Source organism: Martes martes, assembly GCF_963455335.1.
Source record: "Martes martes genome assembly, chromosome: 10".
NCBI lineage: Eukaryota > Metazoa > Chordata > Mammalia > Carnivora > Mustelidae > Martes > Martes martes.
The window spans coordinates 93,199,447-93,223,911 of record NC_137898.1 but is presented as its reverse complement, the minus strand read 5'-3'; positions in this window follow the sequence as shown (position 1 = coordinate 93,223,911).

Here is a 24,465-nt window from a genome sequence, read left to right as displayed (position 1 = left end):
GATGTTTCTATATGGGCCATGGACTGTTTCAAGCACTTGTATTTACTAACACAATTAATCCTTACATTTCACACATGAGGAACTGTGGTATAGAGACATTAAGTAGCTTATCCAAGTTAGCACAACTAGCAGATGCAGAGCGGGGACTGGGAGCTCAAACTGTACTCTGGTCCTGAATCCGTGCTACTTATGTAGAGGAGGCATGATTTCTGTCCATTAGATGTTTAAGAGAGCAATGACCAGGTGGTTCAGTCAGTTAAGAGTCTGCCTTCAGCTCAGGTAATGATCCCAGGGTCCTGGGACTGAGCCCTACATTGGGCTTCCTGCTTGACAAGGAACCAGATTCTCGCTCTGCCTGCTGCTCCCCTTGCTTGTGCTCCCTCTCTCTCTGACAAATCAGTGAAATCTTAAAAATAAAAAAAAAAAAGAAGAAGAAGGAGAGAAGGGGGGAGAAAAGGAAGAAGAAGAAGAAGAAGAGGAGGAGGAGGAGGAGGAGGAGGAAGAAGAAGAAGAAGAAGAAAGAAGAAGAAGAAGAAGAAGAAGAAGAAGAAGAAGAAGAAGAAGAAGAAGAAGGAGAAGGAGAAGAAGAAGAAGAAGAAGAAGAAGAAGGAGAAGAAGAAGTTGTTTAAGAGTAAGGATGAGACCCTTTCTTAGCAAATGAGACTCTGCCCCTCCCCCACTCCCACCCAACTTGGATACTGAAGAATGAAGTCTTCTTTTTTCTCCTCTCTTTCCCCCACATCCCTGTTCTTATTCCCGAGACTCTGGTCTGCCCACTGCTAGTCTAGACAGCAGGGAGTGCCTGAATACCCAACACCTGTATAGCCTAGTAGATTCCAACAGCCACGCATGTCCTGCAAATGGAGTCTTACTCAGAGAGAGTAGATCCAGTCAGGTCCTCAGTCCTGTTTCTTCCATCAGGCAGTACTTGTGTATTTCTTCCTCTTTTTCTTACGTCCTATCTTCCAAAATTTTCTGAGAAGAAGACCGTTCAGCCCCCAGACAACTCAGCCATTTCAAATACCGTCCTGCCCTCTCACAAACAGCTTTACACTCAGGTAAACAGCACAGCCTGGGAGGTCTGTGGTGCTAGTGGATGACCACCGGACCCTGCCCAAACCCCATCAGCCGGTGTCCATGCTGGGTCTCATGGGGTACACTGTCACATCACATAAGATTTATTGCACCTGAGCCTTTCAAGAGCAAGAGAGGCATTCCATTTTCCTCCCCTCTCACCCTGTGATTTCCACCCCATTCTTAAGGTCAGTTTCTGTGGCCTAACCAAAAGAAGAGCTGAAGAAAATGGAGAGTGTTTTCTCCAGAGAGCCCTCAGTTCCCCTTTCACCTTTTCACTCTCCTCCATCTGGCTACCTGAACCCCTCTTGTCCTCCTACCTCATTGTGTTTTTTTACTTCCATTTTGCTTTTCCTTTATTTCTGTACCAGTGCCTTCTTTGTATTTTTTAGAAGATTTATTTATTTATTTGACAGAGAGAGAAAGACTGTATGAGTGTGCAAGCAGGGGGAGGGGCAAGGAGAGAGGGCGACAGAGAGAGAATCCTCAAGCAGACTCCCAGCTGAGCACAGAGCCCGACTCCAGGCTCATCCCAGTCACCACTGAACCCCCCAGGAACCTCCCCCCACCACCCAGTGCCTTTAGAAGAACACTGCATGGCTAAACAAATAGCTTTTAAATCCTTCAGATTCTCCACGGTTTTAATGGTTACCTCATAAATACAAATCTAATTTCTTCAGAACTGCCTTGTTACCTCAGTTTATGAAGTTGTTGTAATAAGACTGGATTGGAGGAGTATCAGAGGTGGGTCAGGAGATCAGTTCTGAAGGTCATGCTCTGTCCCAGCAAGAGATGGAGGTGGCTTGGAGAATGAGGACAGAGAAGCCCAGACACATTTAGGTATGAGAGTGAGGCAGGCAACTCTGTATGGGGAAACTCTTGCTTAAGAAAACACCTACAAGTGGAAATTTAGGTTTGGTCCATTTCTAACATAAAAGCAATCTAATTAGAGCTAGTGTCATTCCTACTCAGTAACAAAGGGCAGTGATACATTTTTGTGCAGCTGCCTTCTGCAGGGATAGGAAAATAGCAAATGCACCACACGTGAATAATGAGGCAAAGTATTTGTCCCAGTGGCAAAATAAATTTATAATTTTTAAAACATGCTCAATGGAGAAATATTCTTTCAGTACTATAAGCTTATAATTTGTTGTTTGGGAAAAAATAAAACTTGGTTTTTTTAGGTCCTTATTTCATAAGTGAATAATAAAAGGAACCAGGCAGCTGGGCTCTCACTGGTAGTGAGGCTATGCTTGAATTGTAACTCACAAGGACATAGGTCAAAGGAAGACTTCCCAAATGCCAAATCTCAAAACAGAAGTAAAGAAGTCACCATGAGTGACAGCAAAAATAATAAGCAGTATTTATCTCCAAGAGCCTCATATATTAGAATAGTAATGTGCAAAATGTAAGTGTTAAATAGTTTAATTGAATTGGGAATTAAAAACATGAATAAGGGATGATAGAAGATTTGAAAATAACTCTAAAGGAAATTAATTATAGGAATGAAAATTTTTATAATTGACACTATACATATATATTTTTTGGTGGGGGGAGAGAGAGAGAGAGAGCACATACAAGTGGGGTCAGGGGAGGGTCAAAGGTGAAGGGAGAGAGAATCTAAAGCAGGCTCCATGCCCAGTGCAGAGCCAATGTGGGGATCGATCTCAGGACTTTCAGATCATGATCTGAGCCAAAACCAAGAATCAGATGCTTAACCAACTGAACAACCTGGGCGCCCTTCAAGAGATACTTTAAATAGCAGATGAGACAATCCTTCAGAGACAGTTGGTGAACTGAAAAATGAATCTAGAGAACTTATCAGAATTCCAGAGAAACTAAAAGATATGAAACATAAAGATAAGGACATGGAGGAAAGACTGAGAAGCACTACCAAGTAGCTGATTGAAAGTCAAGGAAGAATGGAAGAAACACAGTATTTGATGAGATAAAGACTAAAAATGTCTAGAAAAGAGAAGAAGAAGAGGAAGAAGAAGAAGAAGAAAAAGAAGAAGAAGAAGAAGAAGAAGAAGAAGAAGAAGAAGAAGAAGAAGAAGAAGAAGAAGAAGAAGAAAAACTCTCTGCTTTAAGAAGCCCAAAACATGCTAAGAATATAAATAATAATAATAATAATAAATCCAGTAAAACTGCAAAACACAAAAAAGAGAAAACAAAGAAGATACTAAAAACTCCCAGAAAGGGGCACCTAAGTTTCTCAGTTAGTCGAGCATCAGACTCTTGATTTCATCTTATGTCATGACCTTGGGGTCCTGTGATCAAACCCCTCCTGGGGCTCCAGACTCAGCAGGGAGTCTGCCGAAGATTCTCTCTCTCTCTCCCTCTGCCTCAGTCCTTCCTGCAACTCACTCTAAATATATACATACATATATACATATATACATACTTAAAAAAAATAAAGAGTCCCAGAATAAAAAACCAGATTGCCTATGAAGAAATGACAGACTTATACCTGAATTTTCAGTAGCATTTGTGGAGAAAGAGACAGTGAAATAATGATTTCAACATTCTGAAGGGAATCCAGATAAATTATTGTTGAAGAAAGAGAGGGGAGTAAAGCCATTTTTATTAAAACAAAAACTGACAGTGTTGACTCAAGTGACTCTAATATAAATAATTTCTGAAAGAAATACTTCAGTAAAAGAAAATAATCTTGAAGTCCTCAGATGTAAGAAAAAATAACAAATTGGCTTACACAATCATAATAACAATAATGTCTAATTGGGGAGGTATAACATAGCACTAAAATAATGGAAAAGATAAAATGCTATGATGGACTAATGGAATTGAAATTAATATTGTATGTTAACTTCAATTCCACTACTATTTTTTAAAGATTTTATTTATTTATTTGACAGAGAAAGAGATCATAAGTAGGCAAAGAGGCAGGCAGAGAGAGGGGGGGAAGCAGGCTCCCTGCTGAGCAGAGAGCCCGATGTAGGGCTCCATCCCAGGACCTGAGACCATGACCTGAGCTGAAGGCAGAGGCTTTAACCCACTGAGCCACCCAGGCGCCCCCAATTCCACTACTATTAATTTATTGTTCCTAGACATTGACTTCAGATTTGTAGTAAAATATGCATGTATTTAGATGCTACTTAAAAAAAATAACTGGTGTGTAGCTTATAAAACAGTAGAGTGGAAAGGGAATATAAAAATTCAATAAATATATTCAAAGTCAAAAGAGAAACTAATGAACATGAAAGGAGAGGCATACAGAAAGCAAAAAAATGTTAGAAATCATAATATGCAATATATATATATGTATGTACATACAATGACAACAAATTTTTAAGATAAAAAACAAAACTAGCTATATGCTACTTATAAGAAATTATTCTACAAATAGAAAGGCACCAAAAGGTTGAAAATTTTTTAAATGGAAAAATACATATTGGATACATTTTACTTTAAAAATGTAGTATTTTGCTATTGAATAATAGAATTCGGTCCTCACTTGAGATTTTAAGGTATATTTAAATTTTAAGTAAATTATTGAATTTATTGATCTGCGGATACAGAACACACTAACAAAAAAATTTTATGAGTTTCAACTCACTAGTACATTTACAAGTACATACAGTACATACATATAATCATAATAAAAAAAAAAGCCTTGGCATACAAGAAGTAAAATTTGACAGATAAAAGAAACTGAAAGACTCACCAATATGGGAAATATGTCAATATATCTCTCTTAATAACTAATTGATCAGTTAGAGAAAATAAGTAAGGATGTAGAACAGAGGTAGAAAACTATGGCCTACAAACGAAAATGTCACCTGTTGTTGTGAATATAGTTTATAGGCACAAAGATGTGACTATTGTTTATGTACTGTTCATGGCCACTTCCCTGCTAAAATAGCACAGTCGAGGAATTGTAACACAGACAGTATCGCCCTCTAAAATATTTACTATCTGGCCTTTTACAGAAAAAAATTTAACAGTCAGTGATATAAAAAAATTAATATTTTTAAAAAATTATGTTGGCTTATATGAAATAAAATACCCAGGTTATCAGGATCTAGTCAGGTAAGATCTGACAATTGTATACACCTGTGTAATCACCACTCAGAACAAGATTTAGAACATTTCCATCATCCCCAGAAAGCTCCATTCTGACCACGGTCAATTTCCTCATTCCTTATTATCCAACCCACCTATCCAGAGGCAATGACCTTCTTCTATGTATCACTATAAATTAGTTTTACTTATGATGGTATCATATAGTATGTACCTTTTTCTGTCTGGCTTTTATCACTTTTTTATGTTATGTTTTTTAGATTCAACTGTGTATATCCCAGTTATTGTCAAGTAATATTCCATTTTGTGATAATTCCGCAATTTGTTTACCTGTTCTCTTTTTGATGGGTATTTGGATGACTCTCAGTTCCGGTCATTGTAAATAAGACTGTTAGGAGCATTCATAGAAAAGTCTTTTGGAGGACATATGTTCTATTTCATGAGTAAATAAATGTCCAGGGAAACTGGGTTACAGGGTAGACAGATGTTAATTTTATAAGAAACTGCCAAAGAGCTTTCTAAATGTGTGTTATCCTCATCAGCAAAAGATAGCCTCAGCCACCTTTGAGTTCAGTTGCCACATGAATATGGAATGCTATCACATAGTGGTTATAATTTGCCCTTCCTTGTTGACTTGTAATGCCGAGCAATTTGTTATGTGCTTATTAGCCATCCTATGTCTTCTTTTGAGAATTATCTACTTGAGTTTTTTGTCTGTTTTATATTGGCTTATTTGTGCATGTTTTTTATTATTTGTCTGTAATTTTCCCCTTATATTCTGCATGTAAGTAATTTGAGATATATATATATATTTGTAATATATAATAGTATTATAGTAATATATAATATTACTATATATAATATATTATTATTAATTAATAATTAATTAATAATTATTATTTATAATATATAATATATATTATATATTATTAATTATTAATTATAATATATATTATATATCTCTCTTAATAACTAATTGATCAGTTAGAGAAAATAAGTAAGGATGTATATATGTTATATATTATTATATTATATATTATTATAATATAATATATATAATAATATATATATTATATATATAAAATAATATATAATAGTAATATATAAATTGTAAATCTAGTCTCCTTATCTTTTGCTTGCCTACCCATTTTTTTAACTTGACATATAATGTATTATTTGTTTCAGGGGTACAGGTCTGTGAATCATCAGACACAATTCACAGTGGTCACCATAGCACAGACCCTTCCCAATGTCCATCACCCAGCCACCCCCCCTCCACTACACTACACTACACTACACCCCCACCCCCCCTCCACTCCAGCAAACTTCAGTTTGTTTCCTGAGATTAAGAGTCTCTTAGGGTTTGTCTCCCTCTCTGGGACATCTTTTGATTAGCAGCCTATTTGACTTCTAGTAAATCCAATTTATCAAGTATTTTCTTTTATGAGTAATGTTCTTTATTTCACCTATGGACATAGCATTCACATTTAGATCTCTAAGTGTTAAAGAAGATCTATAGCTCTAGAATACAAGTCCTTCATGTAAATTCATGGCAGAATTAGAAACAAAAATGACCTAACTACTGATGTATTCCCTGCTCTTTTTGGTAAGAGGTATATTCTTTATATCTTGATGGGCATGTGTGTCACAAGGGTTATTCCTTTACTCAATAAAACATTATTTAATGGGGGTGCCTAGGTGGCTCAGTCAGTTAAGCATCTGCCTTTGGCGCTGGTCATGATCTCAGCATCCTGGGATCGAGCCACATGTCAGGCTCCCCACTCAGTGGAGAGTCTGCTTCTCCCTCTCCCTCTGCTCCTTCCCCTGCTCATTCTCTCTCTCAAATAAATAAATAAAATCTTTTAAAAAATTATTTAGTGTTTGATGTGTCAAGTACACAATACTATCTGGGAATAATTGTGGGCAATAATTATGCCCTACAAATTGCAATCTCTATTTCCCAAATAATTATTTGAATTTCAAAAATGTATTTCCATTACTGAATGTATGTCGTAGGATTATAAAAGTAAAATAAGGTCCAAAGGTTTTGTAGAAAAAAATAAACTTTTTTTCATGTTTCTCATTTACCTTTCTTTAGGAAGACTCACTATACACCTCTTACAGATTTCTTCCAACATCAGAAGCATTATAAAAAGATCACCCTGGGAAGCCTCCCATAGTAAAGTCCACTTATTTAAAATTAAGCAAATGGGGATCAGTAATGAGAGGGACTTCCACCTGTACCTCAAGGTGAAACTCAGGGCAGTGCCATTTCCAGGAACATATTAGGAGTACACTGCTCTTAGCTTTTAGCTTCTTCTCATCCTCCTTCTTTCCTTGTTCCTTAATATTTAAGCCAGAGCTACCTCTGTGCAAACTTCAGCAGAGGAAGACATTCATATATTCTATTTGAAAAGTCTAAGTCTTAGTAGCATGTAGTTTGAGCATGAAAAGTGGTAAAAAATTTTGCCTCACAATGTCAGTATGAAGACTTGCTCCCTGATGCTGTCAGTAATCTCTGAACTTCTGCAATTTGGGGGTGGGGGAGCAGTTAACAATTGTTTTTCAATCACTATTGCATTCAAAGGAAAAGAGATAGGAATTTAGTTTAGTTTAGATTTGTTTTCACTTTTTAATTTATTTTTTAATCAGTGGGCAAAGTGTTTGCTATGAAGAAGGTTTGTATTTTTTGAGTCTCCTAAAATATCGAGTCATATTTCTCACGGCACAATTTAACCTCTGAGCTATGTGGTTTAAGCCATTTGTTTATCAGTGGTTAGCGCTGGAGTTTGGTTTCCAGTGGCTTCGGGGAACATGCTCTGACCTTTATTCTTGATAAATTTACCTTCACATCCAAACCTGAGGATGATTTATTAGAATAGTTGGCCAACTTTTCAAACCAACTTTGTTTCGGTTCTTTCCAAGGAGTGAGGAGGGGGGAGAAAGATGTTTCACTTCACATAAAAATAAATCTTTCATTGGGTTGGAAAATATTTGTCCTGGGGAGAGTTAAGACCCAGCTGATTTCACTCCATTTTCCTGTCCAAGGATGAAGTCAGAGGTTAATATCTTGGCCAGTTTCTTCCTGGATAGCACCAAGGGGAATAAAACAGTTCTCCCCAGAGCAGGAAGGCTCTGGGTCTCACGTGACTTCAAGATCTCAATGATCACTTTGGAGTTATTAGGAGTCTATAATGTCTTTTGAGAAGAAATGGTATCATTTTAATTGCAAGTTACACATTATTCTTGGAGTTTATGTTCTAAAGAAGTCATTAAAGATGATAATATAATTTGCAGTGGTGGCACATACTGATCACAAAGGAGTATATACAAAGTAAGGTAAATACGTGCAAAGTTACTACAAAGCAAGATCATGGGGAAGAGTAGCAGAGAATTTCAGGCATGGAGGGGATGCTTTTGTTAAATAGGGTCAAGGAAGATCTCTAGAGGAAATCCTGAAAGAGAACTCACCAGAGAAGAATGTAGCTGTGCAACAATTTGCATTGAATATACTCAACAAAGTGTCAAGGTTACACAATGGACATAGATGTGGGAATTCAAGAAAAAGTCAAAGACTAATGCTGCTGGGATATCATGAGAAGGGGGAGAAAGTGGCAGGAGAGAGAGGTGAGGGACAGGTCATATAATGTCTTCTAGGTCATGGTCAGAGATTTGTATTAAGTATAAAGGAAAGCTGTGGGAAGGTTTTATGAAGGAAAGAAACATTTATGATACTCATTTTTATTTTAAAAAATTTTTACCAAGATTTATTTATTTACTTTTGAGGGAGAGAGAAGGAGAAAGTATGAGTAGGAGAGACAGACAGAGGGAGAAAAAGAACCTCAAGCAGACTCCATGATGAGCTCAGAGCCCAACATGGGGCTCCATCTCATGACCCTAAGATCATAACTTGAACTGAAACCAAGAGTTGGATGCTTCACTGACTGCCCTTATGATATTCAATTTTAAAAGATAATTATATCTTCTGTGTGTAGAAAGTTCTATAGGGAGTCAAGATCAGGGTCAGGTAGACCAGACAGGACCAGGTGAGGCAGCCAGGTAAGAAATGAGGTATAAAACAATAGCAGCCTGGACTGGAGATCCTGCTGTGGGGGTGGTAACGTGTCAGAGGCAGAATACACCCTGAGGAAAGAACTGGCAACATTTGCCAGTGGATTAGATTTGCAGAATAAGGCAAAGTTTTTGGCTGACATCATGGGAAGAATGAAAATAATACTTCATTGCTTTGGAAACAATAGAGAAACAAGTTTAGGAGGGAAAAACAAAAATTTTCTTATTAGTCCGATAAAATTAGTTTGATATGCCTAAGTGATAGCCAAGTGGAAATGTGAAGTGGGGCATATAAATTTCCAAGTCTGAATTCACCAAAGAGGTGAGGGCCAAAGATGTAATTCTAGGAGACATCACCATGGAGATGGTATTTATGATCAGGTTTCTGAGTGCGGGAGAAAATGCATGCAAAGAACAGTAGACTAGGGACTGATCTTGGAGAAGTCCAGCATTTGGAAGTCAGGAAGAGAAGGGGAGTCAGCAAAGAAGAATGGGAAGAAATGGACAGCCAGCCAGGACAAAAACAAGGAAAGTGGGATGTTCCTGAAGTCAAGGGAAGATAGCTTCTCAAGGACAGGCAGTCCCAAATCAGAAGCTGTATGAGAACTGAGTAAGATGAAGAGAGAGAACTGATGACCGGATGTAGTGAGATGAATGTCATTAGTAACCTTGACAAAAACAATGTCAACACAGTGATGGGAGGAAATCATAATTATAATGGGTTAATGGTGGATGCATTTTAAGGAAGTGGTGGCAGTAAGTATGGATTATTTGAAGATTTCTGATGTGAAGTGGGGAGAGAAATGAGTCAGGGCTGGGGCTTGTAGGGTTTTTTTATTTTTAAGAATTTGAGAATAAAGGGAGGTGGGGTTTTTGTTGTTGTTGTTGTTGTTTTTTAAGACAGAAACTATCACAGCTTGATTCTGTGTTGATGGAATGAATAAACCAAGGGAGAGTGTAAAATTGGTTGTTAACCTGGGGAGGAAATTTCTTTGGAAGCCAAGAATGGCTGGTGTCCTCTGTGTAAGTGGAGAGAGTGGCAGAGGACTATTCCAGGAGCAGAGCCAGGGAATAAAAGCCTGTAGAAACCATTTCATACGAGGGATTAAGAGCCAGAGGGAGACCTCAGCCATAACTTCCTATCTTTGTAATAAACTGAAAAGATAAAGAGACTCCAAAAACTAGAGCAAAATGGAAATTGAAAGGATAATCTTCATGTGTGTTAGGGGTAGACGGTGTGGGGAAGGACACAAATTTTTCCCCCTACCTCCTATGCTCTCTAACTGGCCCTGCAAATTAGACTGACAACGACAGATTAAGAAGAAGAAACAGGAGGTGCATCACACGTAAGAACAGGTATAGTCAGTGATGAATAACTCAAAGGCATGATTCGAACATGGGACTTACACAGCATCTCAGCAAGAAAACGATGATATTGTAGGAAGTGACAAGATAAAGGATCGAGGGTTTAGGCTATTAGGTGGCAAATTATGGGAAGGTAAATATATGGGAAGCTAATGGAAGCTAAGGGCTAGTAAAGTTTGTTATGTAGATTCTTCTGTTGCCTTCTTTGGGCTGATAAAGTCTTTACTTGTCTCTAGTGATTAACTTCTGCCTTCCTGGTAGAAAGGAGAAGGGGGACAGCTTTACACACATTCCTGCTTTGAGGCAAACAGGCGGAGGTTAGGGAGTTTTTCTTCTATCAGGTTCTCTTCAGATGCGTTCATTTTGAAGTACTCCTTCATGACCGAGTGGCGTATTTTGAGGTGACATGCTCTGAATTCCTTCCGTAAAACAACTGTACTTAGGGAATCTGGCGACTTCCTAGCTCTAAGGAGAGATCATTTCCAGATTTCACTGGTTGGGCCAGGCTTCCACTCAACACCCCTGAGCTTTCCCATTGCAGCCCTAGAGAGCAGGCTGGCTCCAGGGGGCTTGGGCAGAAGGGACTATAAGTATTGTTTGGATTTACAACAACAGTTTATATTAATTACTTTATTGATTGATATAAGAAAGATCGTGAATATTCTCTTTTTAACTGGTTAACGGGTAAAAGCCAGGCATTGCTTCCAGCATCTGAGGGTAAGGGAAATAGCCTCAGAAAGTATGCCAGTTAGCAAGGACAAACCAGCTGGAGATCAGAAATCTCATAAATCATCCCAAGGAGGATAATTGCAATGAGAATAACTAAAAATTGGCTCTATGTATAATATGTTTTTACAAAATCGTGAAAGCTGTTAAATATTTTTCCATTTTAACAGTTTATTATTCTTTTCATTTTTTGAGGAAGCGAAGATAATACAGAAATGTGAATAAAACATTGTATATTGTTTAAAAGATGATCATAAGTGACTACCCTTATGACTTCACAGAAGATAAGAAACAGCACTACCAAAACAACCCATCCCCTTACCCTGTAATCCACTCTACTTCTTCTCCCCTAGAAATAGACACTACTGTGACCTGAGTGATAATCATTTACATGCTTTTCTTTGTAGTTAATCATATCTAGAGGCATCCTCAATGGCACCTTTCTCTCTCTCTCTCCCTCTCTCTCTCTCTCATACACACACACACCCTCCAAGGTATCTCTGTGCCCTTCAGGTTTTTTTTTTTTTCCTTGTTGTCCTCATTTCCCCCTGTGGATATGGCCACATATGGATATGGCATTTATATCTCGAAAGAGGAATTTGCATTGACTCCTTCTAAGTGTTGTTTCAGAGGGCTGCAAGGGCAGAAATGAATATAAGGCACAATCAACTAGGTACTTGTTGAGGTGTGAACCCAACCTCTATCACATTATTCAACTTCACACTTGAAGAAAGTCATCAAAGTACTGTTTTTGTATGAACGTGTTTCCCAAGGAACCTTAGACCTTAAGCAATTTGTTTTCCTGGACTAGCTCTGGAGAAATTGGGGAACAGGAAAAATTAACCACCCTGTGGCACTCACATTTCTAGCCCCTCGTTTTGACAGCTGGTACCCTCCTTAGTGCTGCCTGACTCCCTAGCCGGTGAGGACTCCTCCTTCAAAGTTTTTGAATTTAACTTTGCAAATCATATTTCCTTCAGAATTTACTTACACTCTTTTCCCCTTCCTGGACTGTCTGATCATCAGAGATAATAACCACATGGCCAAAATTTAGTGAAAGTTTTACTGTATTTCAAGTATTTTTCTAGGTGTTTTATATCTTTACATGCATTATATATCATTTTATCTTAACATTAATCATATAAGATACATCCATTATTAATCCTTATTTTACAAATGAGAAAATTAATCATACAAGATACATCCTTATTATCCTTATTTTACAAATGAGAAAAACTGAAGCCCAGTATAACACACCTAGTAAATGTCAGAATTTTGACCATTGGGAATATGCAATATTTTCCCTAATTATAGGATACTTGCTTTTTTTCATTAGCTAATTCAAGCTCAAGTGTACAAGATATTGTACAAATAGTATACTTGAAGGTAGTAAGTTGGCTAGTGTCTGCTCAAACTACCAAACATAAAAGAGGTATTTTTAGTTAACCTATACCTCGTGGTAGTTGTGCAGACTATAATGAGTAGAAAATGTTGGTTTTATGCCCAAGGATTTATTGCCTCCAGTTATCTTGGATTAGTGCCTCACCAAAGGTAAATTTGAAAGGATAGAAAAATTATATAAAATGAAAATTTATCAAGTAATATTTTATTAAGATATAAATTGATAAGATTAGGAAAGCTGGACATTTTATTCAAGTGTAGGGTACTACAGACTTTTCTGTTAATATACACAGATTACAAACTCTGATGGGTCTTCCTATAACAAAAATGGATCTAGATAAATTACAATAAACTTTCAAAAAATAGTGTACTCTCGGGGCACCCGGGTGGTTCATTCAGTTGAGCATCTGCCTTCGGCTCAGGTCATGATCCCTGGGTTCTGGGATCAAGCCCCGCCTTGGTCCCCCTGCTCAGTGGGGAATTTGTTTCTCCCCCTCCCTCTCCCTGCTGCTCCTTTGCTTGCGCTCTCTCTCTATTCAAATTAAAAAAAAAAAAATCTTAAAAAAAAAGTGTTTTCTCAAACAAGGAAAATACACAGAGTCAACAAAAGAAAACAGAAACCAACCACTGAAAACATCAACAACAAACACAGAAACTAATAAACAAATGCAAAATTAGTAATTGACCTACAGATAAATGTCATTGCTCTCTCACCAAAGGTAAGGAATAGGAACATGAGACTCCCACATTCATTATGTATCCGATAAGTGAGCTAAAGCAGTCTTGGGTAGATACTAGCACACAGTTCCTGGGTCAATCAAATGCAAACTGTTATCAAGTAAACCATTCATGATTTTACTTCTCAGAACATCACATTTTGAGTTGATACTCATCACTTATCAAGTATCCAAGGAAACGAAGCAATAGGAATCACTGGCAGAAACAAACATAACATCAATTTAGACACCCCAGAACTTAAGATATCGAATTATCAGATACAGGATATAATGTGCATGAAATGTTTTAAAGAACTAAAACAAAAGAACAAAAATGATAATCAAAGTAAGAAGAACATATCCTTAAATTTAAAAACAACCAATGAACCTTTTATGTTTATGTTAAATTTTTGTTCATATTAATGTTCTACTTATATCATATATAATTTATAGTAAATTTATATTTACTATAAAAGTAATATTTATATTTACTATAAATATTTACTATATTTATATATTTACTATATTTACTATATATTATATTTATATATTTATATATAAATATAATATATAATATATATATTTATATATTTACTATATATTACTATATTTACTATAAATATAGTAAATTTATATTTACTATAAAAAAGAAGGGTTAAATAAAAGACAAAAAAAGAGTTAGTATACTGGAAGATGGATCCAAATAAGTGACCACAAAGGGACACAGAAAAACAAAGAGAGAAAATATAAGAGGGAGATAAATAGAGAGATTAAAATAAGGAAGTTTAAGACATGGAAGCAAAGTCCCAGAATAAGAATGTGGGGAAAATGAAGAAAAGGCTTAATTTGAAGAGATAATGGGTAGGAATTTTCCAGATATGTATAAAGAAATATAAGAAGTAAATATTCAATAAATTTTAAAAAGAGAGTTGTCTACTCAAAGGCATATTTCAGTGAACTGGCAGAACCCTGACGACAAATGGAAAATCTTGAATACACGAAAGAGGGAGAGAGAGAAATCAATTGCGATTAAATAACTGGAAAGATGGTAGACTTTTGGGCAATGGAAGTCAGAAGAAAGGGGAATATCTTAAAAAAGAGAATTCAGAGAAAACTTCTTTTAAATTAATATTGGAGTCCTAGAAAACCTGTATTCTAAGGATGAGAGTGATAGAGATATTTTCAAAAAAAGAAATTTGGAGTGAGCATAAGACACATAGACTCTCACTAAAGGAATTTCTAAAGGATTTATTCAGGAAGGAGAAAATGATCTTACAGATAATGATGATATAAAAGGGAAAATAATGAAAAGTGAAACTGGTACATGTGAAAGTTAAAAAAAAAACCCACATGGTATAAATAAATAAAAATAATCTGTGGAGATATCAAAGGATAGAAAGGGGCACCTGGGTGGCTCAGATGGTTGAGCATCTGCCTTAGGCTCAGGTCATGATCTTCAGGTCCTGGGCTCCAGCTGCATACTGAACTGAGCTCCCTGCTGAGTGGGGAGTCTGCTTCTCCCTCTCGCTCTGCCCAGATATCTCTCTCTCTTTCTCTCTCTCTCTCCCAAATGAATAAATAAAATCTTAAAAAAAAAAAAGACAGAAATACAGTACTAGATATGAATAGGATGTAAGCTATCTTCATCCTTCCCGGAGGTACACTGGGTAAGACCTGGTGATACAGTGACCTAGGTTCTTGAACTGATGCTCCTAATTAAAACAACTGAAGTTCTTAGATAAAATTAAAAACAAAATGCCCTTAAGGCATTAATATGCTGCTGCAAAATTTAAGAATTCTCAGACCAAGATCTGAGCTAACTCTGGAAACATAGAAAGGGAATAAAGCATTCCAGCCAGATTTCACCCAAAAAGGGCAGTTGCTAAACTTGGGAAATTCACTTCAGTTTTTACAGACAAAAGTGGCACAGAAAACAGATGAAACCTCAGGCCCAACCAAAGGTGGGAATCTAATAATAGATCAACTTTTTTTAAAGCTGCCGCAAAGGTCTAGTGTGGGGTAAACAAGAAATACCCTCTCCTCCCCAACCCTGTCCCAAAGCCAAGGAAAAAGCGGGGCTGCGGGGGAAGAATCTCAAAACTTGGCAATGAGTGGAAGGAGGGGAAATATTTCATCTAAGAATTGGAAAAAAACTAACCTCATGCTGATTTGGACGTACCCAGTAATACACAGGATCTTAAACTCAGTATTTTTAGTGGTTTGAGACCAGTAATGTCTATATGTACCCAACAGAAGTGGATGAAATACCTTTGAAAGAGCCAATAGATGCTCCATGTGTCAAATAATTTGTATTAAAACAAGTATTTTAGGGAAAATAAGAAATTCATGGTTAAAAATAACTAAACATACCAGTGAGGTATATTTGCATGAGACCAGCAAAAATAAGAAATAGCTGAAATAGATCAGTAAAAATTTCGTATACTGGAATGGACAGACACACACCCCAAGGAAGAGAGTGAAAAAGAGAAAAGGGGAAGATGAGAGAGAGAAGGAGAGAGAGAAAAAGAAGGGGAGAGGCAGGGGGAGAGGGAATATATTTAATATTTTGAAAGAAATAACAATACAAGTGTGATAATGCACATAAGGAAGAAAAATATAAAAATGAAAGGAACCTACTGGAATTTTAAAGATGAAAATGTGCATATTTAAATTAAAATTACAACCAATTCATTACACCAAAGATTAAGCACAACTGTTGAGCTAAATTGAAGAGAAAAATGAAGAAATTATCTGAAATCCTGAAAGAGAAACAGAGACATGGGGGATAAAAAGAGAGTTCGAGACCCAGAGGTATGTATGAGAAGGTCTAATCAAAAGACCAAGAATAAGAGAAAAACAAAATATGTTAGAGACAGTATCCAAAGAGCTATTATCTCAACATTTTCTAAAACCAATAAAAGGCACAAAGCAATAGATTCATGAAGCCACATGAATCCAAATCAGGATGAATAAAAAGAAATGCAAAACTGGACACTTTCTAGCAAAGCTTATAGAACTCCAAAGAAAGAAACATGGCAGTAGCCAGAGAGAAAAGACGGTTGACTATTGATTCCTCATTAGCAAAATAAAAGCCAGAAAAGGGAATATTATTTTTAGTGTAAAAAAAAAAAAAGAAGAAGAAGCAATAACCCCACCCCGTAAACTCTACTGAGCAGAAATAGCTTTCAAGAAAATTAAAGGGAATAAAATCTGAGAGTTTGCCATCAGCAGACTTTGTGAAAGGAAATTCTACAAGATATACTTTGGGCAGAAGTGACATGATTCCAGCTGGACAGTGTGAGGTATAAGAAGTAATATATAACACAAAAAGTGATAAATACATGGAAAATATAAAGACAGATGGATTAGAAAATAATGCCTTGTGGATTCTTAATGATATAATTAAAATATAATAGGATGTAAATCAAGGGAAGGCAAATGAGGCTGAAAATGAACTAAAGGTGGTGGTGTCAGGATTTAGGGAATGGCAGAATAAAAGGCACAATGGTCCCTCTCCCCAGCAGAACATTTAACCGATGAAATTGTTTGTTGTTGTTTTAGAGAAGGAGAGTGAGAGAGAGAGAGAGGCAGTTTGGGGTGTGGGGATGGAGCAGAGGGAGAGAGAGAATCTCCAGCAGACTCCTTGGTCAGCGAGAAGCCCAACACAGGGCCTTGATCTCCCACCCTTAAGATCATGACCTGAGCCAAAATCAAGAGTCAGAAGCTTAACCCACTGAGCCTCCCAGGTACCCTGTGAAGTTGTTTTTAAAAAGTAATTTGAAGTATCTGGAAATTGTTCTAAGGGCATAAGAGTAAATGGAGAAATAGTCATTAGAGAAAATCTACCAAGTGTTGGTATGAACAGTCAGTCCAGGGCATTTGGGCTATGTGCTGTTCTCTTACCCCTCCTATCCAGTTTCTGTGTTATAAAGGCTTTACCTTGAATGCTCTACTTTGGACCGGTGAGGCCAGCAAGACAGCAGTGCCTTCTCCCTGAAGATTATGGTCTGGGGCTAACAGATACATCCCAGAAAGGACAAGCTGCTGGCATTTCTCACTTCCTCCAAGACCCACATTGCAGAGGCCCAATTCCAGTTCAGAGGATGTCTCCCCTCCCCTCACCGAGCTCCACTCTAGACATGGCAAACTTCTACTCATTTACTTGTAGGATGGACGTTCCTCTCCAAGAGCAAGCTGAGAAGAGTGGAGGCTCCTTCCTCTCACCTCTAATCCCCTGGCCCAGTTTCTGCTCAAAAGAGAGGACTGCACTCCGGGAAAAGCATGTTCCCTCCCCCAGCTCCACTGTGGTAAGGAGAGAGAAGACCATAAGAATAAAGGACTCCAGGGGCACCTGGGTGGCTCAGTGGGTTAAGCCTCTGCCTTCGGCTCAGGTCATGATCTCAGGGTCCTGGGATCGAGCCCCACATTAGGCTCTCTGCTCAGTGGAGAGCCTGCTTCCCCCTCTCTCTCTGCCTGCCTCTCTGCCTACTTGTGATCTCTCTGACTGTCAAATAAATAAATAAAATCTATTATTAAAAAAAAAGAAGAAGAATAAAGGACTCCGGGGCTCTGTCTCTGGGAACGGGCATTACTTTCAACAGATTGTGGAGAAATACCTATCTAAGGGCATCATTGAAAACAGTGGAAATCATGATGGAGAGCAATTAAAAGGAGGTTTCTAGCAACTTGATGCAAACAAAACAGCGGCAGAGTTATAAGCTTAATAGAGACAGCAAGGGATGATCCTTCCTGGAATCACAGGCAACACCGAGGTCAGGAACTGAGTGGGCACTGTAAGCTGCTTCAACATGGGAGTGATCAGAGCAGGGCATGTATGAAAGCACTCCCCAAGCAGCGCAGACCCGTCAGCCCTGAGTGGAAGCCTCACTAGAAGCCGGAGCTTAAGCACAATTTCCATCTAAACACTGACTGATAGGAATCCCGGCTGACAAATAAAACCACACTCATCCCTAGTAGTCTTTAAGACAGTGTGCATGCTGCGTCCCTCAGGAGCAATCTAAGAGGAAACCTCTGAGCCAGTAGTCACTGGGTAAATCTGGGGCAAGAAAATGCAAACTCTCCGAACCATGATAATGATCTCAAAGCCACATTATAGCCAATGGTAGAAGGTGAAGTTCTTACCAGCTAAGGACTTACGCAGAACATTTGAGCACTAAATGGTGGAGAGAAGGAAAACTAATTTTACCTCTACCCTTCAGAGTTCTTAGCTTAGACCACCATAATAAAAGACAGATGAACAAGTGGAAAACACGGAAGTTTATGAACATGCAGGATTCCTGTATACATGGGAGATTCTTGGAAAAAATTAGAAACCCTCCAAGGTGGCTTAGAATTCATGATTGAATGATTTTTAAATAGAGAGAGGAGTGGGGGAAGGGTGTTAGATCTCTTAGGGGAGAATAAATGACGTCTAGGAAAGATGAATGGACCTTTAGAGAAATAAAGGTATGATCGTTTGTGACAAGGTTTGTCTCGGTGTGGTGCGGACTCCTGGTTTCCTTTCCTATGATAAAAGTTAATCCCCCCCGATTGTTAAATCTCCTGGGGAGGGGATTTGGAACAACTGATTTCCTTCAAGAGGATCTTGAGGAGGGCATGAATTGCATGGAGCACTAGGTGTGGGGAATAAACAATGAATCTTAGAACACTGAAAAAATAAAATTAAATTTAAAAAAAGAAGAAGAAGAGGAACTGTCTTTAGGCAGAGAAAGCCTCTCTCTGCATTTGCCCTGCTTGAAATACCTACAGCTCAAAATAATCCATATATCGAAGGGACCTGTTTGGGGGTGGTATGTCATAAACTCCTACAGTAATATTTTGGAGTTTATACCATTCCAGAGGCCACCCCTAGGTAGCCAGGATAAAAGAGAAAAAGAGAAAAGTAATATGAGCAGGGGTATCAGAGTCTTCGCACAATGGAGGAAATAGACATCGCAAAATTATTTCCGTCAAGTCACTAAACAATAAACAAATTGCCAAGCATCTGACAACAAAAGAGCCCCTCTTGAGTGACAAGGGAAATCAATATCAGAGTCACATCAATACCATATTTAAAAAAGCCAATATTCAACAGAAAACTAGGAGAATTATTGGGAATAGTAAAGCGTGACCTACACCCAGCATAAAAAGCAGGTGATAGGGTCTGCCTTGGAAGGGGCCCAGAGAGTGGACTTAGCTGACAAAAAAACATGAGCAGCCATTTATTTAAATGTTCGAAGAACTAAAGGAAGCCATGTTTTAAAAAATAAAAACAGGTGCAATGACAATGTCTCATCAAATAGAGAATATCAATAAAGATATAGAAATTACTTAACACAGTTGAATAATAACACAGTTGAATTTCAGTACAGTTGAAAAGCACAATAGTCAAAATGAAAAAAATTCTCTAGAGGTTCATAGTAGCATTGAGCTGACAGAAGAATCCAGCAAAGTTTCAGATACATCAATACATGTTATATAAACTGAAAAAAACAGAGAGAAAATCGTTGAAGATAAATAGAGCTTCAAGGAAAATATTTGGAGAAATAATCACTGAAAGGATCCCAAATTTGATGAAATTTCTGAGAAGGTTAACAACCTCCAAGTAGGATAAATGCAAAGTGATACAGTAAAAATGCCAAAAGAAAGAAAATCTTCAAAGCAAAAACAAACAAACAAAAGACTCATCTGCATAAGGAAAATTCATCAATGTTAACATTTGACTTCTTACCAGAAACAACTGAAATCAGAAAGCAATGGAATCATGTATTCAAAGTACTGAATTGTTTTTCAAATCCTGTCAACCAAGAATCTCATATACAGCTAAATGATCCCCCAAAAAGGAAGATACATGAATTATATCTCAGTAGAGTTATAAATAAGAAAAAGAAGGAAACCAAAGATCCTTCTAGATGAGGATAAGGCTACTGTTCAAATCAGACTTCGATTAGTCACATGCATGTTGTAATTACCAACATAACCATTAAACAAAAATAAATAAAATTCACGCTTTCCATACTAGTATAGGTGAAAACAGAATCAGGAAAATGTACTTAATTAAGAAAAAGAGGATAAGAAATGAGAGGAAAGAAACAGAAAGGTAGGGCAAATCGTAGGCATATAATAAGTGGTATATAAAAAATGTTAATCTATATGTAATTATAATTAATGTAAATGATTAAGTGCTTTTGGTAAAAGACAAATGTTGTCATATTTGATTTTTAAACTCCAGCTTTATTCTTATAATACAAGCATCTAAACACAAAAATACAGAAAAGTTAAAATATATATATAGTCCATATATTTTAGGCATATTTCAACCAAAATAAAGGTGGTATAATCATATTAATCTTAGACAAAATACACCATAAGGTAAAACAAACTTGCTAAAAATTAAAAAAAAAAAAAATTTAAGTTAAGGATCACCTGGGTGGCTCAGTCAGTTGAACATCTGACTCTTGGTTTTGAGATCAGGTCATGATCTCAGGGTCTTGAGATTAAGCCCCTCGTTGGAATCCACACTCAGTGGGGAGTCTGCTTGACGATTCTCTCCCTGTGCCCCTCCCCCATGCGTGCACATGCACACATGCGCTCTCTCTCTCTCACTCTCTCCCTCTCTCTCTGAAATAAATCTTTCTTTAAAAATACAGTTCATGAGCAGGGAGAAATAGTTAATAAGGGAAAAGGCATAAATAAATAAAAACAAATATAATTAACACACCTAAAATTTAAGTATGTGAAACAAATATAATTTTTTAACCAAATATTTGGTAAGATTGACCAAGACAAAAATAAAGGACACAAATAATCATCATTAGAAATGAAAATGAGTCCTAACTGCAGAGAGTCTAGACCCTCACAGTAGAGTAAGATGTTATTATGGACATTACGCCAATAAATTTGGAAACTGAAATGGATGTATCCCTGGAAAAATGTAATTTAACAAAACCAACACAAGAATTAAAAATTTGAATTCTCTTATATCTAGTCAAGTAATAAATCTGTATGTAACTTTGTACCTTCTCACAAGAAAATTTCCATGCCTAGCTGATTTCACAAGGGAACGCTACCAAATATTCAAGGAATAAACAATTTTTGTCATATGCAAAGTATGGAATTATAAAGAATGGTTACTCCCCAACTCCTTTTATGAGACAGCAAAACATAAGAGGACAGTAGGAGAAAGGAAAATTTTAGGCCTAAAAGCCATGAACATGCAAAACTAATTAAAAGGGGGGTGGTGGTAACACCCAAATTATAGTGAATTATAAGAATGAAAAATGGGATAGAATTATAGATCTTATAGGCATTAAAATAATCAGGAATATAATAAACAACTTTATGCCAATAAATGCAACAATTTGGATGAAATAAATTCCTTTTAAAAAATGCAACTTGTCAAAGCTGACAAAGAAAGAAAATGGATGATTTCAAGTAGTGAATTCTTCCAAATATTCCAGTCTTACACAGTCTACCGAAGAGTAGAAAAGCATATCTCAATTTCTTATATAAGGAACAAATTCCAAAACTTGACAAGTCCATAGCAAGTGTGGGCAGGTATAGATCAAGCTTTCTCATAAATATAGATGAAAAAATCCTTTAAAAAACAAGCAAATTAAATCTAACTATACACACACACACACACATACATATGTGTGTAGGCATATAATAAGTTGTATATAAAAATGTTAATCTATATGTAATTATAATTAATGTAAATAATTGAGTGCTTTTGGTAAACTGATTTCAGGAATACAAGGTCACTTAACATTTGAAAATGAGTTACTCTAATTTTCCAATTTGAAAGAAAAAACATATATTATAATGCTGATAAGTTAAATGAAGCAAGATAATTTGAGAAAGTTCAATACCCTTTCATGATAAGATGCTTTGCAAGCTAGGAACAGGTCTTACTTAAGCTGAGAATTTGTATTTTTAAAGAAGATTTATTTATTTGTTTGAGACAGAGAGAGAGAGAGAATGAGCAAGGGGAGGGGCAGAGAGAGAATCTCATGCAGACTTCCCCCTGAGCATGGAGCCTGACTTGGGGCTCACTCTCACAACCCTGCGATCACGAGCTGGACTGAAATCAGGAGACAGGGGATTAATTGGCTGAGCCACCCAGGTGTGCCAAGATTCTATATTTTTAAATCCTACGATTTCATGTTGTAGGTTATGAGAGAGTTATGCTAACATCACTTTGATTCAAAATTATATCAGAGGTTCTAGTCAGTGCAATGAAGGAAAAAAAAGTCCAAGGAAGTAAGGAATCATTTATAGACAACATGATTATATATGCAAAAAGAAATCAAAAGCATACAGAAATCTATTAGAATTAACAAATTAATTCAGAGAGATACTCTGTACAAAGTCAATATGCAATACCAGCTACATGTCTATAAATTGGCAACAAATAGAAAACAAAAGATAAAATGATACCATTTATGCTAGGATTAAAAAAAATCAAGTATCTAGGAATAAATTTGAAGAAATATGTGCAATACATCTACACTGGAAACAACAAAATGCTATTGAGATAAATTAAGTAAGATCTAAATAAATAAAAGTATGTATTATGCTCATAGATCAGGAGACACAATAAAGGAAAAATGTCAATTCTTCACAAACTATCTCTAAATTCAATAACATCCCCATTAAAATCCAAGCAGGTGTATGTGTATGTGTATATATGTGTGTATGCAAATTGACAATCTGATATCTACAAAAAATTGATTATATTAAGGACCAAGAATAATCAAAAATAAAGGCGAGAGAATTACTAAAGATACTAAGGCCTATTACAAAATTCCCATAATTAACACAGTATAGAATTACTGCATAGATAGACAGACTAATGGAAAAGAATACAAAGTATAAAAATAGACTCTCACGTACTTAATTAGCACCTGATTTACCATAAATACGACACTTCAGTAGGGAGAGAAGAATGGTATCTCTAGTCAATGGTGATGGATCAGTTGGACAACTAAATGAACAAATGTGTGTTTTGATCTCCACTAATCAGCATATGCAAATATCAATCCAGATACTTAGAAGATAAAAATAGAAGAGGTATAATAATAAAGTTTTAGAAGCAAACAGAGAAGAACATCATACCGTGAATAAAGATTTTTTTTTTAAGATTTTTATTTATTTGACAGAGAGAGACACAGCAAGAGAGGGAACACAAGCAGGGGGAGCAGCAGAGGGAGAGGGAGAAGCAGGCTTCCCGCCGAGCAGGGAGCCTGATATGGGGCTCGATCCCAGGACCCTGGGATCATGACCTGAGCTGAAGGCAGACGCTTAACGACTGAGCCACCCAGGCATCCCAGAGTAAAGATTTCTTAACTTGGTCACAAAGATATGAACCAGAAATGAAAACAAACTGATAAATTATTCTATAATTATATTAATTTCTGTTTATCAAAACCACCAGTATGAGATGGAAAAGTCAGAGCATGGAGTACAGTGATATCCATCTATCCAATAAGGGAATAATATCAAGAATAAATACAGAATTCTTATAAAGCATTAAGAAAAAGTTGTGCTAGCATGTTCATAGCAACACTATTTGTAATGGTTTCCAAAAGGAAATCACCAGGTGCTCATCAACAGTAGAATTTAGAGGCAAATCATGATACATTCATACGATGGGATATGGATGGCAATTGGAATAAATGATCTTCAACTACACACAGATATAAATGAATATCACAATTGTAATGTTGAGTGGAAAGAAGTAACACACAAAAATATATACTATATGATTACATTTCTATAAAGTCCAAAAGCAGGCAGAACTCATTTATCCTGTTAGAAGTCAGGATAGCCTCTATCCTTCTGCAAGAAATGTAATGACTGGGACTAGGGGAGGGGCAGCTGGGATACTGTTCTTCATGCTTAGTTTCTTGATATGGGTGCCATTACATGTGTGTTCATGTGCTCAGATTGTGAAATTGATCAGATTCTAAGTGCATGGCGCGTGTACTTTTCTATAGGTATGTTATACTTAAATGAAATGTTTTAAAATATTTTTGAAAAGCACACCCAGTTGGAGCTGTGCTACAAATTT